The 14,561-nt window shown below is 53.0% G+C and overlaps 2 protein-coding genes across 6 annotated transcripts in view; both read left to right on the top strand.

The window, feature by feature from the left end:
* LOC127463293 (translation initiation factor IF-2-like) overlaps nucleotides 1-14,561 on the top strand; it is a 107,660-nt gene that overhangs the window by 20,096 nt on the left and 73,003 nt on the right. For 2 of the 5 annotated variants that reach the window (XR_007900756.1, XR_007900755.1), the window contains 4 exons: nucleotides 12,419-12,520; nucleotides 12,978-13,374; nucleotides 13,479-13,580; nucleotides 14,038-14,433. The exons of 2 other annotated variants lie outside the window; for them this stretch is intronic. The gene's annotated coding sequence lies outside the window, so the exon portion shown is untranslated. Of the gene's footprint in view, nucleotides 1-8,348; nucleotides 9,020-12,418; nucleotides 12,521-12,977; nucleotides 13,375-13,478; nucleotides 13,581-14,037; nucleotides 14,434-14,561 lie in introns of those variants that run through there. One more of the 5 variants, XM_051772573.1, reaches the window with a different exon arrangement.
* Nucleotides 65-14,561, top strand: part of LOC127463292 (uncharacterized) — a 99,887-nt gene continuing 85,390 nt past the window's right edge. The window contains exons 1-2 of the mRNA XM_051772568.1: nucleotides 65-1,411; nucleotides 1,881-3,360. The gene's annotated coding sequence lies outside the window, so the exon portion shown is untranslated. The remainder of the gene's footprint in view (nucleotides 1,412-1,880; nucleotides 3,361-14,561) is intronic.

The raw sequence follows: 14,561 nt of genomic DNA, 5'->3' as shown, positions 1-14,561 counted from the left end.
GTTCCGGCGGCAGGGCGGGACTCGCGGTCTCCCGTCTGTCCCGGGGTGTGTGTGGGGGGAATAACGTGAATTTCTCCTGATTTTAATTCTCTTGGGCTCTTGTCCTGATTTTAATTTTTTTAAGGCTCTTGTCCTGATTTTAATTTTTTGAAGGCTCTTGTCCTGATTTTAATTTTTTGAAGGCTCTTGTCCTGATTTTAATTCTCTTGGTTCAAACCATTTCCTAATAAGTCAGTTTTAATGAAGTGTTTTCCAGTCCCTTTGGATTCCTGAGATGATTTTAAAATGATGGCTTTAGCAATCAACTAAATCGCAGATGTTGTTTTTGAGAGGAAATGATGCCAAAGAAATGCAGAGAGAGAGCATGGAATCATCCTGGGATCCTGGAGTGGTTTGGGTTGGAAAGGATCTCAGGGATCATCTCCTTCCACCCCCTGCCACAGGCAGGGACACCTTCTAATAGACCTCCAGCCTGGCCTTGGCCACTTGCAGGGATGGGGCAGCCACAACTTCTCTGTGCCAGGCCACCTCCCCACCCTCCCAGGGAAGAATGTCTCCCTTCTGTGCAATCTTTCCCTTTCTTCTCTGCAGGAAGTGGGCTGGGACAAGGGAATTGGCTCCCACGAGGCCGAGGATCAGAGCGGGCTGTGCACAGGGGACAACTTCCACTTCCGAACGGGGAAGGGCCCCTTCGTGCCCACCCCTGGCAAACTGGGACAGAGTAACATCTGCCTGCAGCTGGCTGGAGTTCCCGTTGGCTCTGGGCTTTCAGCCCGCCGGGGCTGCGGCGGGAGCCGCGCGGAGGGAACGGGGGGCGGGGCCGCGCCGAGGGCCGGGGCCGGGCTGAGCGGGCGGGGCGGGGCCGCAGGGCCAGGCGGGCTGGGATTGGGCGGAGGCGCTCGAGTGCTGATTGGGCAGCGCTGCCGGCCCGCGGTATAAAGGGCCGGCGGGGCAGGTGGGGGCGGTTGTGTGTGGGGGCTGAGGGTGTGGCCCCGCTGCTGCCCGGGCTGCGGAGGGGAGAGCGCCTTGGCCGCTGGGTTTGTGCACCGGGGCAGCCGGGGGCGTTTAGGGGCGCCTTGTGCTGGGCGGCGGGGCCCGGGTAAGCCCCTTACCTGCCGGGTGCCCCCGGGGGGAGCCGTGGCATGGCTGTGGGTCCTGTGCTCTCTGGGTGTCTGAGGGTTTGCTTTGGGATCCCAAACCCTTTCCCCGTGCAGGGTTATGAGGCAAAGACTGCTTTAACTTGGTTTTTTGGTGCTGCGTTAATGCTTTTTGCTCGTTCTGTGTCCATTTGCAGCCTCGCTCGTGGTTTCCCCTGGTGTGGAGGCGAGTTGTGCTTCCTGCTGGGAGAGAGAACGGCCTTGGGAAGCTGCTCCATGAGCCACAGCTGTGCCGAGCCCGGCAGTCTGTCCAGGTAAGAGCAGGGCTTCTACTGCCCGTGAGGAGCTGGGTTTGCTGTTGGAAGATAGAATGTGCCTATGCCTTTAAATGCAAGGACAGGCAGAAGCCGGGAGGGACCCTGAGCAGGTTTGGTGGCACGACAGCAGTTTGAAAAGACCTTGACTGTGGGAGAAATGTCCAGGAAAACGATTCCTTTATTGCAGGGAGGCAGTTTGTGAGGACAGGGGGGTTGCTGTGCTCTCTAGCAAAACTACTGACCTTGGGATGTCTAGGGTGGGAAGATGTTGGCCACGTGTGGGCTGGTGCAAAAGTGTGTGGGTGCCTGTGTGTGACAGCCGTGGGTGTGCAGGAAGGGGGGTTCTGGTGCCATTGGAGCTGCCAGGGAGCCAAAAGGGGCACGGTTGTCTGAAAAAGGCAAAAAGTCTCAGTCTCTGTTGACACGTGTACCAAAGGAGATGCAAATTTTCCCTTTCTCGTTGCAGACTTCGCAAAGCTCCCCAGGAAAGGAAGCTTTATATTCCTCCCCAGCTTTATGCTAAAGGTTTCCTTCCTCCTGTCTCAGCACCCTTTCTGCTGTTGGGAGAGCACGAGGTGGATGGAGAGGATCCCCAGGCATCTGCAGGCACAAGGGACTCATACAACTGCGATTTTCCTCCAGCCCTCGTGAAAGGGACTTCCAGGATACTCTTGGGAATGTACCAGCTCTCCTGCTGGAGCTTTTCTATGGAATATTTGAACACAAAGGGTAAAACTAAAGTCAGGTCTGTTCTGGAGTATGTTACACTTGTGCAAAACTCCGTTCTTCTGTTTATTTTCTGTTCTGGAAAGAACAGTCTGGGGTTCCTGGGCACTTCCTATTGAGTGATTCCATGAAAATAATTTTGTACTGAAAGGGGAAAGGAGCTGTCTGTGGGAGGTCAGGTGTCCATGATAAAAGCTTTATGCTTTTCAGTCAGATAAGCCTTAAAATATCTCACAGTGTATAGGAATGCCTGGCTTCTAAAAGTCACCAGCTGAGTCTTAGAGGCTCCTTTGAAGAGCTGTTTTCAGGCAGGCAAATTGCCCCCCAGGAGGGACTCTGTGCCTGCTCTCCCGTGGCTCCAAGGGATCTCTGGCCCTTCACGCCGGCACCGAGATTTTCTCGGGAAGGGCCTCAGATCCCCGGACCAGTCTGGGACACAGGCAAGATCCCCCTGCATTTTGGGACCAAATTGGCCCCCTGGAGGGACAGTGCTGTTGGTGCCCCCCGGGTTGGGGCACCCCGAGGACTCCAGCGCGCACCGAAAGGATTATTCGGGGAGATCCTCGGGGTGCCCGGCCCTGGGGAGCTCAAAGCAAGGTCCCTGCCATGGATTCAGGCATTGCTGAGAGTATCCCAGGGGTCCCTGTCCCTGCTAGACAGGGAGCTCTCTAATGGGCTGTAATTGGGTTCTAAAAGCGGTGCTCCAAGTGCCAAAGAAGTGTGGGATTGGGATTAAGAAATGAGCAGTGAGGGTGCAATTGGCTGTTTTCTCTGGAATGTGACTGTGAGAGCTGCAGGAGTGCCAGGTGTGTGTTCCAGTCCCCAGCATTTGGTTTGCACGTGTCCTGGTCAGACACAAGTACAATTTCCTCAGTCCTGAACACAGCAGAATGAGAATTATGGACTGGCAGTGTTAAGGTGATTGGTGTGACAGGGGTCAAACTGGGAAAACATTGGGGAATTCCTCAGTTGGTCTGTTTGCCAAACTCACCCAAACCTCTGCTAGGAAGTGATGGGCTGGAAAAGTTGAGGCAGAAATGGAATTGAAAACTGGGGCTCTTGACACTGTAATTGCTGAAACTAAATGTGTCCAAGCAGCAGCTCTTGTTGTGCAGGGAATAACTCCTGTCAGCAGCAAGGCCCTGACTGAAGTGGCAGCTGCAGTTGTTCCTGTGGTGTGGGCCAGTGGAGCTGCAGGAGAGTGGAAGAGGGCAGAACCTGTAGGTATTACCCCTGATGTGGGATCTCTATGGGTAAGGCCAACCCAGTATCCTTTAAAATCAGAATGCCAGACTGGATTGGTTGCAGGAACAGCTAAATTGGCTCCTCCTGGTTTGCTTGTAGGACGTGAATGCAAGAACCTGCCAAGAAAACCAGTGGACAAGATGATTGATTAGTGCAGGACCTGAGAGAAGCACCTTGAATGACAACCTGGAGGAGTTTCCAGTATTGGATTTAAAAGATGGCCTTTGCATCTCCTTGAGCAAGGAAAGCCAAGAAAGCTTTGCTTTTGCAGGAGAAAATGGGGCAAGCAGGCAGGAAGAAGAGAAGCCCCGTGACTCCTCCCTGAGCCCCAGACAGCCCATGAACTGCCTTGCTGGGAATGGTGGGACGGGCTGGACTCTGCATTGCTCCCTCGGGATGTGTGGTAAGACTGTTATGGCGACTTTTTGAATAGATGGTGCAAGGGCAACCTTTAAGCAGCTGAAGCATTCCCTGAGGAGAGCTCTGGGTCTGCCAGATGTGTCAGAACTGTTGGAAGCATCTTTGGTGGGGAGGGCAAACAAAGGCCAAGGTGTGCAGTGACCCCCCTGAGAAGGGACTTTCAGTTAATGGCATCCCTGATGGTGAACTTTGTGGGCTGTTCCCCCTGTAGGGCAGGTGATAGTCCCAGCTCCAGTTATGGGAAAAATGGTTAAAAGGGAGCCCCAAAAGCTGGAAGTCCTCCTGGAGGCTCCTGGCAAAGAGAGTTTGCTGCGTTCCCCCTGACAGAAGGACAGTGATAGCTTTTGAGTGCTGGTAGATCCTTTTAATAGATAGCCTTGAGTGTGTCCTTGTTGCACCAGTAGGACTTATCAAAGTCCCCATATTCCAGGAGATAGACACATTAAAGTTTAAAATATTCTTCCTAATCCTTTGTTGGCTTGAGGCTCTCCCCTCAGGAACTGCAGGAACTCCTGGTGCCGCCTGGGCCGATGGATTGGACGCCCCAGCCCCTCCGTTCCTGCCCAGCCACTGGGGCCGTGTCCAGTGGTGGCACTGCCAGCCCTGCAGGTGAAGTGGGAAGGGCCTTTGCAGGTCTTGTGGGTCACATTTATAGCAGGTAAAGTTGCAGAAAAAGGACCTGGGGTCTGTTATTCTTGAGTTCAGAAAGCTCCTTTTGATTGGTGAGCAGGACAAAGTGGATCCTTAAGAGTTCCCATCCGTGTTTGTGTCTCAGCCTGTGTTAGGATTCAGGGCTGTAGCTGTTGTTGTCACTGAGGAGTCAAACTGTGCTTTAAATAATGAGACCCTGGCCTGATGGCCCAGTGTTAAGAAAAAAGGGGGAATGCTCTCTGAGTGTTGAGATGTAACAAGGGCTAATCCTTTTTGCAGTGGGATGGAGCCTGGAAAGTGCACAGAGCTGAGCCCAGGGATTGAAAGGGACCAAGCAAGGGAGGTGAAGAAAGAAGGAAGAAGGGAAGTGAGGCAGCAGGCAAGCAGCACCAAGTTGCTGTGTAAGCAGGTGAGTTGTGGTGAGGTTCCTCAGGCAGGCACTGAGGACTTGGAGGGCTCCAGACAGAGCAGACCTGGGAAGGCCCTCGGTGAAGCCCCTTGGAAACCTTCTAAGGGTAGTTGTGTATGGTGATAAGTGTTGGGAAATGTCCTGAATGTGGAACAGGAATGCAGGGAAGGAAAATGAGCCCTCCTGTAATGCTGACCCCTCCCATCAGCTGCAGTGGAGACACCTCCGTGTGCCCTTTGGGAGCGGATTGCCAGGACCCCCGTGGGGCTGGGATCATGGCAGGGTGTTGTAAGCAAGGAATGCCTGGCTTCTAAAAGTCACCAGCTGAGTCTTAGAGGCTCCTTTGAAGAGCTGTTTTCAGGCAGGCAAATTGCCCCCCAGGAGGGACTCTGTGCCTGCTCTCCCGTGGCTCCAAGGGATCTCTGGCCCTTCACGCCGGCACCGAGATTTTCTCGGGAAGGGCCTCAGATCTCCGGACCAGTCTGGGACACAGGCAAGATCCCCCTGCAGTTTAGGACCAAATTGGCCCCCTGGAGGGACAGTGCTGTTGGTGCCCCCCGGGTTGGGGCACCCCGAGGACTCCAGCGCGCACCGAAAGGATTATTCGGGGAGATCCTCGGGGTGCCCGGCCCTGGGGAGCTCAAAGCAAGGTCCCTGCCATGGATTCAGGCATTGCTGAGAGTATCCCAGGGGTCCCTGTCCCTGCTAGACAGGGAGCTCTCTAATGGGCTGTAATTGGGTTCTAAAAGCGGTGCTCCAAGTGCCAAACAAGTGTGGGATTGGGATTAAGAAATGAGCAGTGAGGGTGCAATTGGCTGTTTTCTCTGGAATGTGACTGTGAGAGCTGCAGGAGTGCCAGGTGTGTGTTCCAGTCCCCAGCATTTGGTTTGCACATGTCCTGCTCAGACACAGGTCCAACTTGCTCAGTCCTTAACCCAAGAGAGGGAGAATTATGGACTGGCAGTGTTAAGGTGATTGGTGTGACAGGGGTCAAACTGGGAAAACATTGGGGAATTCCTCAGTTGGTCTGTTTGCCAAACTAACCCAAACCTGTGCTAGGAAGAGATGGACTGGGGTCTCTGATCTCCTGGGCAGTTGTTTTGCATGACCCTGGGAGCCTCTGGGATTAGACTGGCCTGGGCAGACAGGGAGCAGTTTGTCCTGTGGAGCTGGGCTGGGTTTGTTGAGGATGCCTTGGGAGGCAGGGCTGGAGAGGCTCCTCTGTTGGCTGTAGTGGTGGAAGGTTGTAGCAGCAGGGCTGGAGCCTTCGCCCTCCTGCTCCCCCCGTGAGCCCCGACGGGCCCGTGCCCTTGGCAATGGAGGGCCCCCCATTGCTGAGTCAGCGGTTCCGGGGGCCAGGAGGGATGGGATCAGGATGCCGAGCTCCGCCCAGGGCCAGGGCTGCCAGTGTTCAACCATGGAGGGAACTGAAAGCACAGTGAGATGGAGGCCAAGCTGCAGCACAGGGATGGGTGAGAAAAGACCCTAGTCCTCAGGTGGAGCTTTGAATTCCCTGGAAAAATGGATCCTGTCAGATGGATCAGGCCCTTGTGGGTGCTGGAGCAGAGGCCTCTCTCATTTTTGGTCACCCTGAAAGGTTGCAAGGACAGCAAGTTCTGACTGCAGGATGAGGTGGCAAACAAAGTGAAGTGGTCCAGAGAAAAGCTGAGGCTAAAATTGGCCCTGTGCCAGAGCAGCCTCGTGCAGTGCTTGTTGCTGTCCCTGAGTGTCCCATTGCAGTGGATATTTCCAAGGGTGCCTTGTGCTGGGGAGCACTGGGGCAGTTCCCTTTCCCTGGGCAGGGCAGGCAGGGCACGTTTCCCCCCTCGAGGGTGGCTCCACAGTCCCCCCCCTGTGCCCTGGGAGCGTGGCAGAACACCTGGACCCACTGTCCTTGCCAGAGAGGGCACAAGGGATGGTTGGATGGGGGAGGGAATGGCTCAGGGAGTACAAGCACCATTACAATGAGTAGGGCAACACCTGGAAAGGAAGAAGGGGAGTTAATCCAGACAAAATCCAAGCACCTGCCCAACCTGTGATATTTTTAGGAACTCAGTGGTGCTGTGGTCCCCAGGAAGTATTGCCCAGGACTAGGCAGGAGACTTCAGGCTCTGTCACCCCCAGAGCAAGTGTCCAGGGGCAGGCAGTGGGGAGGCAGCTCTGTTGTTGAGGATGGGGTTATTTTCTCTGCTTTATTTTGTCTCCAGAGATGTTCTTCCCGTTAATCCAAACTGACTCCATCTCCTAACTCTCTGAAGAGGTTTTCTGCTTTTTGTGGGAGGGTAAGGTTTGGGTTCTAACTATAGAAGAGCCAACAAAATAAAGGCTTTGTGGCAAACAAATGGTGTCTCCCAAACTCTTTGTACTTCAAATAGATGCCTTTATTCTTAGTTTTTTCTTATTGGTATTCTCAAGGTACTTGATACCCTGTCTACAGTTATTTATTTTGGCTTCTCTTTTTTATTTGTTACAGAGTTGATGTGACTGACTTCTTTTTGAAATGCAGCAGTGCTCTCAAGGATATTTCCCCCCCACTCCTGGGCTTGTGCAGGGCTGTTGAGTCCGTGTGTGCCACTGTTCTTGTCCCAGGGGGACCGAGTGACATTTGGAACCAAACCTGGGGACTTGAACTCTAGGAATGTTTCTGTGTCTTTGAATTTTAAATTGCACATGAAGCAGAAATATGTTTGTGTTTTCCAGGTTATATTGTCATGAAAATAGAAATGCATCATTGGATCTTACTCCTCTGAGGGCAAACCACCAGACTGATCATTTCTTAGTCCATCAGACCCAGTGCCAGGAACTCAGAGGGGTGTTTGTGTGCAAATGTGCTGAGTGGTGGTGGCCCCCGTGAGACTGTGACCAGCTGGAAATGTGTGTGTGTGTGTGTGCAGAGCTGGGCTGGATCCCTTGGGATTTGGCTCCCAGATCCCCCCCAGCCTTCAGGAAAACCAGAGGCCACCGAACCCTGAGGGAAGGGAGTCCCATTTGCAGAAGGGTTTGTAGATTGGGGAAAAGCTCTCCAGAACAAAGCCTGTGTTCCAAACCCCTTCAGGCCAAAGTCAAGGAGCACAAACCCTGGAGTCATCAAGTTATGAAGTTTGGTTCAAACCATTTCCTAATAAGTCAGTTTTAATGAAGTGTTAAAAGGAGAACTTAAATAAGGGTAATTTCTGATGGAGAATAATGGGAAGAAGTGGTTTAAGTTAACTAAACATGTTTTATATCAGTCCATGGTTATTTAATTGAGCATTGTTTGGAATTTTTCTTTTTGCATTCGTTCCTGGTGTGCTTTTCTCTATCTAAGGGATGTTTGGAGGCCTTTTTGATTGCTTGAAGGTTTTTAATGTCAGTGCTGGATTGGGGTGGACAGTCATTGTAACATGATTTAGAGTTGGATGCATTTTATTCTGTGTGCCCTGTTTGATGTCTCGTGTTCAGCGAGTGACTGGTCAGAGTTTGGCCCAAGCCTTTGTTTTTCAGGTGAAAAACCCGAAGGGGGAATTGTAGTTGCAGCTTTGCCCTTGAGCTGCAGCTGGAGCCTGGCCAAAGAACAAGGCAAAGCTCCCTGGGGAAGGAAGGGGGAGCCAGAGAAGAAAAGCAGCTGCAGCCAGAAAGGTGGGTTTGGACGGGAGAAGAGGGGCTGTGACCCAGCAAGGGGCTCTGGAGGGCTCTGGGGTCCCTGTAATGGCTCTGGGGTCCCTGTAATGGCTCTGGGGTCTCTATAGGGGCTCTGGGGTCTCTATAGGGGCTCTGGAGGGCTCTGGGGTCCCTATAATGGCTCTGGGGTCTCTGTAGGGACTCTGGGGTTTCTATCGTGGCTCTGGGGTCCCTGTAATGGCTCTGGGGTCCCTGTAATGGCTCTGGGGTCCCTCTCCTGGTTCTGGGGTCCCTCTCCTGGTTCTGGGGTCCCTCTCCTGGCTCGGGGTCCCTCTCCTGGCTCGGGGTCCCTCTCCTGGCTCGGGGTCCCTCTCCCTGCCGGCACAGGAGCTGCTGCCGCCCCAGCAAGAGGCAGAGGAGTCGCTGCCCAGAAGCAAGAACTCACTGAGAGCTGAACTGGGGCCGTGTGGGCAGGGCCAGAGGGGAGCAAAGGAAGGGATTTGTTGCTAAGAAAAGAAATAAAGTTTGGGTCATTTGTTGGGGAGATTTGTGTCAGTTTCTGATCATTTTTGGGGGTTATTTTTAGTGAGTTTCTGGTCATTTTTGGGGGAGATTTGGGTCAGTTTCTGGTCATTTTTCGGGATGATTTGGGTGAGTTTTGGGTTTATTTTTGTGGTAATTTTGGGTCAGTTTCTGGTCATTTTTTGGGGTGATTGGGCTGACTTTTGGGTCATTTTTTTGGGGAGATTTGGGTGAGTCTTGGTATCAGTGTTTTGGGATTTTGGGGTCAGTTTCTGGTCATATTTGGGGCTGATTTTGTATCATTTTGGGTCAGTTTTGGGGGGGGTTTTTTGCATTTTTAGGTCAGGTTTTGGGCCAATTTGGAGTTAGTTTTTGAGGTGATTTGGGCCAGTTTTGTGTCAGTTCTGGATCAATTTTTGGAGTGAATTGGATCAGTTTTTGTGTCACTTTTTGGGGAGATTTGGGTGAGTTCTGGGTCATTTTTGGGGAGATTTGAATCAGTTTCTGGTAGTTTTTTGGGGAGACTTGGGTGAGTTCTGGGTCTCTCCTGATTGTAATTCCTTCAGGCTCCTCTCCTGATTTTAATTTTTTTAGGCTCTTCTCCTCATTTTAATTTTTTAGACTCCTCTCCTGATTTTAATTTTTTTAGTCCCCTATCCTGATTTTAATTTTTTTAGTCCCCTCTCCTGATTGTTATTGTATTAGTCCCCTGTCCTGATTTTAATTTTTTCAGGCTCCTCTTCTGATTTTAATTTTTTTAGGCTCCTCTCCTGATTTTTATTGTATTAGTCCCGTGTCCTGATTTTAATTTTTTCAGGCTCCTCTCCTGTTTTTAATTTTTTTAGGCTCTTCTCCTGATTGTAATTTTTTTAGGCTCTTCTCCTGATTGTAATTTTTTTAGGCTCTTCTCTTGATTTTAATTCTCTTAGGTTCTTCTCCTGATTTTAATTCTCTTGGGCTCTCCTCCTGATTTTTATATTTTTAGACTCTTCTCCTGATTTTCATTTTTTTTAGGCTCTTCCCCTGATTTTCATTTTTTTTTTAGGCTCTTCTCCTGATTTTAATTCTCTTAGGAGAAGAGCCTAGAGAATTAAAACCAGGAGAAGAGCCTAATTACACAAGTAAATTTTCAAACCACCAGCAATCACAAGCCAATTATCCGATTTCCCAAAAGAACTACACGAACAAATACGGTTATAAAACAACAAAAAAAATGCCATAAGTAAAAAATCGCATAGCAACAGTGCCCCCTGGTGACAGAGAAAAGGAATTGCACATAAATTTGAGATGAAATACTGCCACCTGCTGACGGAAAACAGGAACTGCATTGAAAAAATTTTGAACAGCGCATGCGCAGTCGTTGGCAAAACGCCGGCGATCACGTGGTAAGTAAGGGCAGGCAGGAGAGGGACCGGCGACGCATGCGCAGTGGCTCTCGTGCCGGTGCAGCGCTCCCTGCTCGAGTTAAGGGCCGGTTCCGGCGGCAGGGCGGGACTCGCGGTCTCCCGTCTGTCCCGGGGTGTGCGGGAGGGGAATAACGTGAAGATTTCTTGGGGTGAAAGCGCAGAAATTAGCGAGGAGGGACGCTAATTTGGGTAAACTCGGTCACCGGAAGTAGTGAGCGACCGGAAGTCCTCCAAGGCCCCGGCCCGGAAGTCCGCCAAGCCCATAGCAAAGATGGCGCCACCAGGACCGGAACGACCACACTAAAGATGGCGGCCCCTGCCCGGAAGTTTGCCAAGCCCACAGTAAAGATGGCGCCGCCAGGACCGGAACGACCACACTAAAGATGGCGGCGAGAGGCTTCCGCCGCGACCCGGACCCCCACCCCGCGCCCGCAGCGCCGTCTCGCCGCGCTGCTTCCCGCTGCGGGGACAGGGCGGGCGCGGGCGGCAGGTTCGTGGGCGGCGGCAGGCACCGGCGCCGGCAGCCCCCGTCTCGGGGCCGCGGCGCGCGAGGACCGCATGGCGCGCACGTCGCGCCGCCCTCTCGCCCCGCTCTCTCGCCCCGCTCCGCTCCCGCCCCTGCCCCCGCTTCTGCCCCCGCTTCTGCCCCGCTCGCTCCCGCCGTGCCCTGGAGATGCTATCGGGGCTGCGCCGCCGCCTTCCCCCCCCGGAAGCGACCCACGGCGGCAGATTCGACGGAGATCGACCCCGGGGTAAGCTGGGCGCGTCCAAAGGCGCCGCGGGTCTCGCCAAGGAGGGGAGGGGGGGGGGGGAGGCGCGCGGCTGCAGTACCGCTCCCGGCCGTGTCCGCCAGGCGGCGACTGTGAGGCAGGGCCCGGCGCTCGGCGGCGCTCTTGCAAGCGACGCCCCTGGCAAAGCGGCGCTGCTTGGGCACTGCCGGCCTTCCCCCGGAGTGCCCGGGCTGGCCCAGCACCTGGCCGAACCTCTTAGGGAAGAGGCAAGGAACAACTGCGCTTCTTCTGCCCTTTCTTTAGCCCGGGACTGGAACACAGACAAAATCAAGGGGCTCTTGGACCTGTGCAGGCTCCGAGCAGTTTTCAGCCTTCCTTAGCAGAGCATTCTCACCCTCCGAAAAGCTGAAAGGCTTTAACAGCTGGAGACGCGCCTGCAGCTGTGCAGATTAATGTAGTTTCTTTTAGGAAATGAAGGGGAAGTTTTCCTGTTGGGAGCCTAAATACCGAGTCTACTCTGCTTTTTCAATCAGGTGACGAAGCTTATGGAAGAAAAGAACAAAGGCCTCGAGGTGAGTACATTCTACCGAGTTCTGCTTTTCTGGCATCGGTTTGGGAAAATCACGTGAAATTCTAAAAAGCTTCTCTCCGTGTTTTCTAGTTGTTTTTTCAGCCTTGCTCTAAGTTTCATGTAGAAAAGGGCATAGAATTATTAGAACAGACAAACTAGACTTCCTCGGGAGAGATGGAAGAAAAGTCTGCTGATTCCAGTTCTGCTTTTCTTGTCTTCCCTTCGACTGTCGTTTTCTCTCCCCTGCTGTTCAAATAGGCTGCAGTTAATTGCTCTGCTGAAGAGTTTGCTGTCCTAAGTGTCTGTCAAATTGATGCCTTCAACTCAAGACAGCACCTGCTCCTTAGTTACAAAAAGTTCCTCACAGGAAATTTTCAGGCGTGCCCATAAATCTCCTCGCTGTTTGTTTGGGAGAACAGGCTTTTCTCGTCTGTAACAGAACAGTCGTGTCATCTGCTCTGGAATGCTGGTGGCAATCTAGTCAGAAGAGGACCCCGTGCTTCACTAATTTTCCCTTTTTGTTGTTGGGGGTGACTTCTTCCCAGGCATGTTATTCTTGACCCCCCGGGGCAAACGGAGGTGTCAGCGTCAGGAGCCATCCTAACTGAGGCCCTGGGAGGTCAGTGCTTTTTGTGTGACTGGACGGTGAAGCTGTCTGTGGGAATGACCTGGCTATGGCTCAGTGTAGTCCTAATTAAGGTGTCTTTTACTCCGTGTTCCCAGGCTGCCTCTTTCCCTTCGGTCGCCGTGGGTGTGCCGGACGCCTCTGGCAGGACTAACCCTGTGGCTTTTATGTCCAGCGTGCTGTGCTGTGTGTGCCTGCAGGTAAGAAAAGCTGGGAGTGCAGTCCCTCTGCTTTGGTTGCTGTGTCTCTTTGGGAGTGATTTTGGAGGGGAATGCCAGAGCGATTTGGTTTGAAGGGGACCTTCAAAGGCCAGCCTGTCTTCCGTGGGCAGGGACACCTTCCACTGTCCCCGGTTGCTGCGAGTCCCGTCCAGCCTGGCCTGGAACACTTGCAGGGATGGGGCAGGCTCAGCTTCCCTGTGCAGTGTGCTCTGATATCTCTCCACTGGCATCCTGAAAAATTTTGTCAGCACGTTTTGTGTGACAATGGTAAGCGGGACCTGGGTGAAAATTGGGGTTCTCTGAGGTGCAGAGGGAAAGAATTCTCCTTTGAAGTCCAATGTAATTCAGTTTTGCACGAGTCTTGTCTGACTTATGTTTGAATTGCTTTCTATTCTAGGCAGTTCTTTTAGATTAAACTTTTGTGTCTCCCCCCCAGTATCTTGTACAAGACAAAGCTACCTTTCCTCGTGGGAACGGACTGGCCGGGCTTTGGCAATCTGGCCCCTCGAAAGACTAAGTGACCTCTTCCAACAGGGGAAGACTTTCTGGCAAGCGGTGCCAGGAAGAACTGGAGTTTCTGGAGAATAAAAGCTGGAAGCGTGCCCCTGAAAATCCCCAGCCCTGGGTGGTCAGTGGTCTGACTTGCACGGACCGGTGGCCTTGGCCAGGAGCGGTCCTGCGGGAAGCGCCTTTGCCCAGGCTGTAATTTTAATTTCCCTTGGATGCTTGGCAAAGCCCCTCTGGGTGAGCCCCAGTGCCTGGCAGGAGCAGAGCGGGCTTCCAGGGAGGTATTCACCTGGTCAGCGTCAGGAACCATCCTACCTGAGGCCTCGGTGAGTGCTTTTTGGACGACTGGACGGTGAAGCTGTCTGTGGGAATGACCTGGCTATGGCTCAGTGTAGTCCTAATTAAGGTGTCTTTTACTCCGTGTTCCCAGGCTGCCTCTTTCCCTTCGGTCGCCGTGGGTGTGCCGGACGCCTCTGGCAGGACTAACCCTGTGGCTTTTATGTCCAGCGTGCTGTGCTGTGTGTGCCTGCAGGTAAGAAAAGCTGGGAGTGCAGTCCCTCTGCTTTGGTTGCTGTGTCTCTTTGGGAGTGATTTTGGAGGGGAATGCCAGAGCGATTTGGTTTGAAGGGGACCTTCAAAGGCCAGCCTGTCTTGCGTGGGCAGGGACACCTTCCACTGTCCCCGGTTGCTGCGAGTCCCGTCCAGCCTGGCCTGGAACACTTGCAGGGATGGGGCAGGCTCAGCTTCCCTGTGCAGTGTGCTCTGATATCTCTCCACTGGCATCCTGAAAAATTTTGTCAGCACGTTTTGTGTGACAATGGTAAGCGGGACCTGGGTGAAAATTGGGGTTCTCTGGGGTGCAGAGGGAAAGAATTCTCCTTTGAAGTCCAATGTAATTCAGTTTTGCACGAGTCTTGTCTGACTTATGTTTGAATTGCTTTCTATTCTAGGCAGTTCTTTTAAATTAAACTTTTGTGTCTCCCCCCCAGTATCTTGTACAAGACAAAGCTACCTTTCCTCGTGGGAACGGACTGGCCGGGCTTTGGCAATCTGGCCCCTCGAAAGACTAAGTGACCTCTTCCAACAGGGGAAGACTTTCTGGCAAGCGGTGCCAGGAAGAACTGGAGTTTCTGGAGAATAAAAGCTGGAAGCGTGCCCCTGAAAATCCCCAGCCCTGGGTGGTCAGTGGTCTGACTTGCACGGACTGGTGGCCTTGGCCAGGAGCGGTCCTGGGGAAGCGCCTTTGCCCAGGCTGTAATTTTAATTTCCCTTGGATGCTTGGCAAAGCCCCTCTGGGTGAGCCCCAGTGCCTGGCAGGAGCAGAGCGGGCTTCCAGGGAGGTATTCACCTGGTCAGCGTCAGGAACCATCCTACCTGAGGCCTCGGTGAGTGCTTTTTGGACGACTGGACGGTGAAGCTGTCTGTGGGAATGACCTGGCTATGGCTCAGTGTAGTCCTAATTAAGGTGTCTTTTACTCCGTGTTCCCAGGCTGCCTCTTTCCCTTCGGTCGCC

The sequence above is a fragment of the Manacus candei genome, unplaced genomic scaffold (assembly GCF_025592945.1).
Source record: "Manacus candei isolate 608988 ecotype Guabito, Panama unplaced genomic scaffold, ASM2559294v1 h1tg000153l, whole genome shotgun sequence".
NCBI classification, from domain to species: Eukaryota; Metazoa; Chordata; class Aves; order Passeriformes; family Pipridae; genus Manacus; species Manacus candei.
The sequence above is the reverse complement of the archived record's forward strand: the minus strand, read 5'-3'. Positions and strand labels throughout refer to the sequence as shown.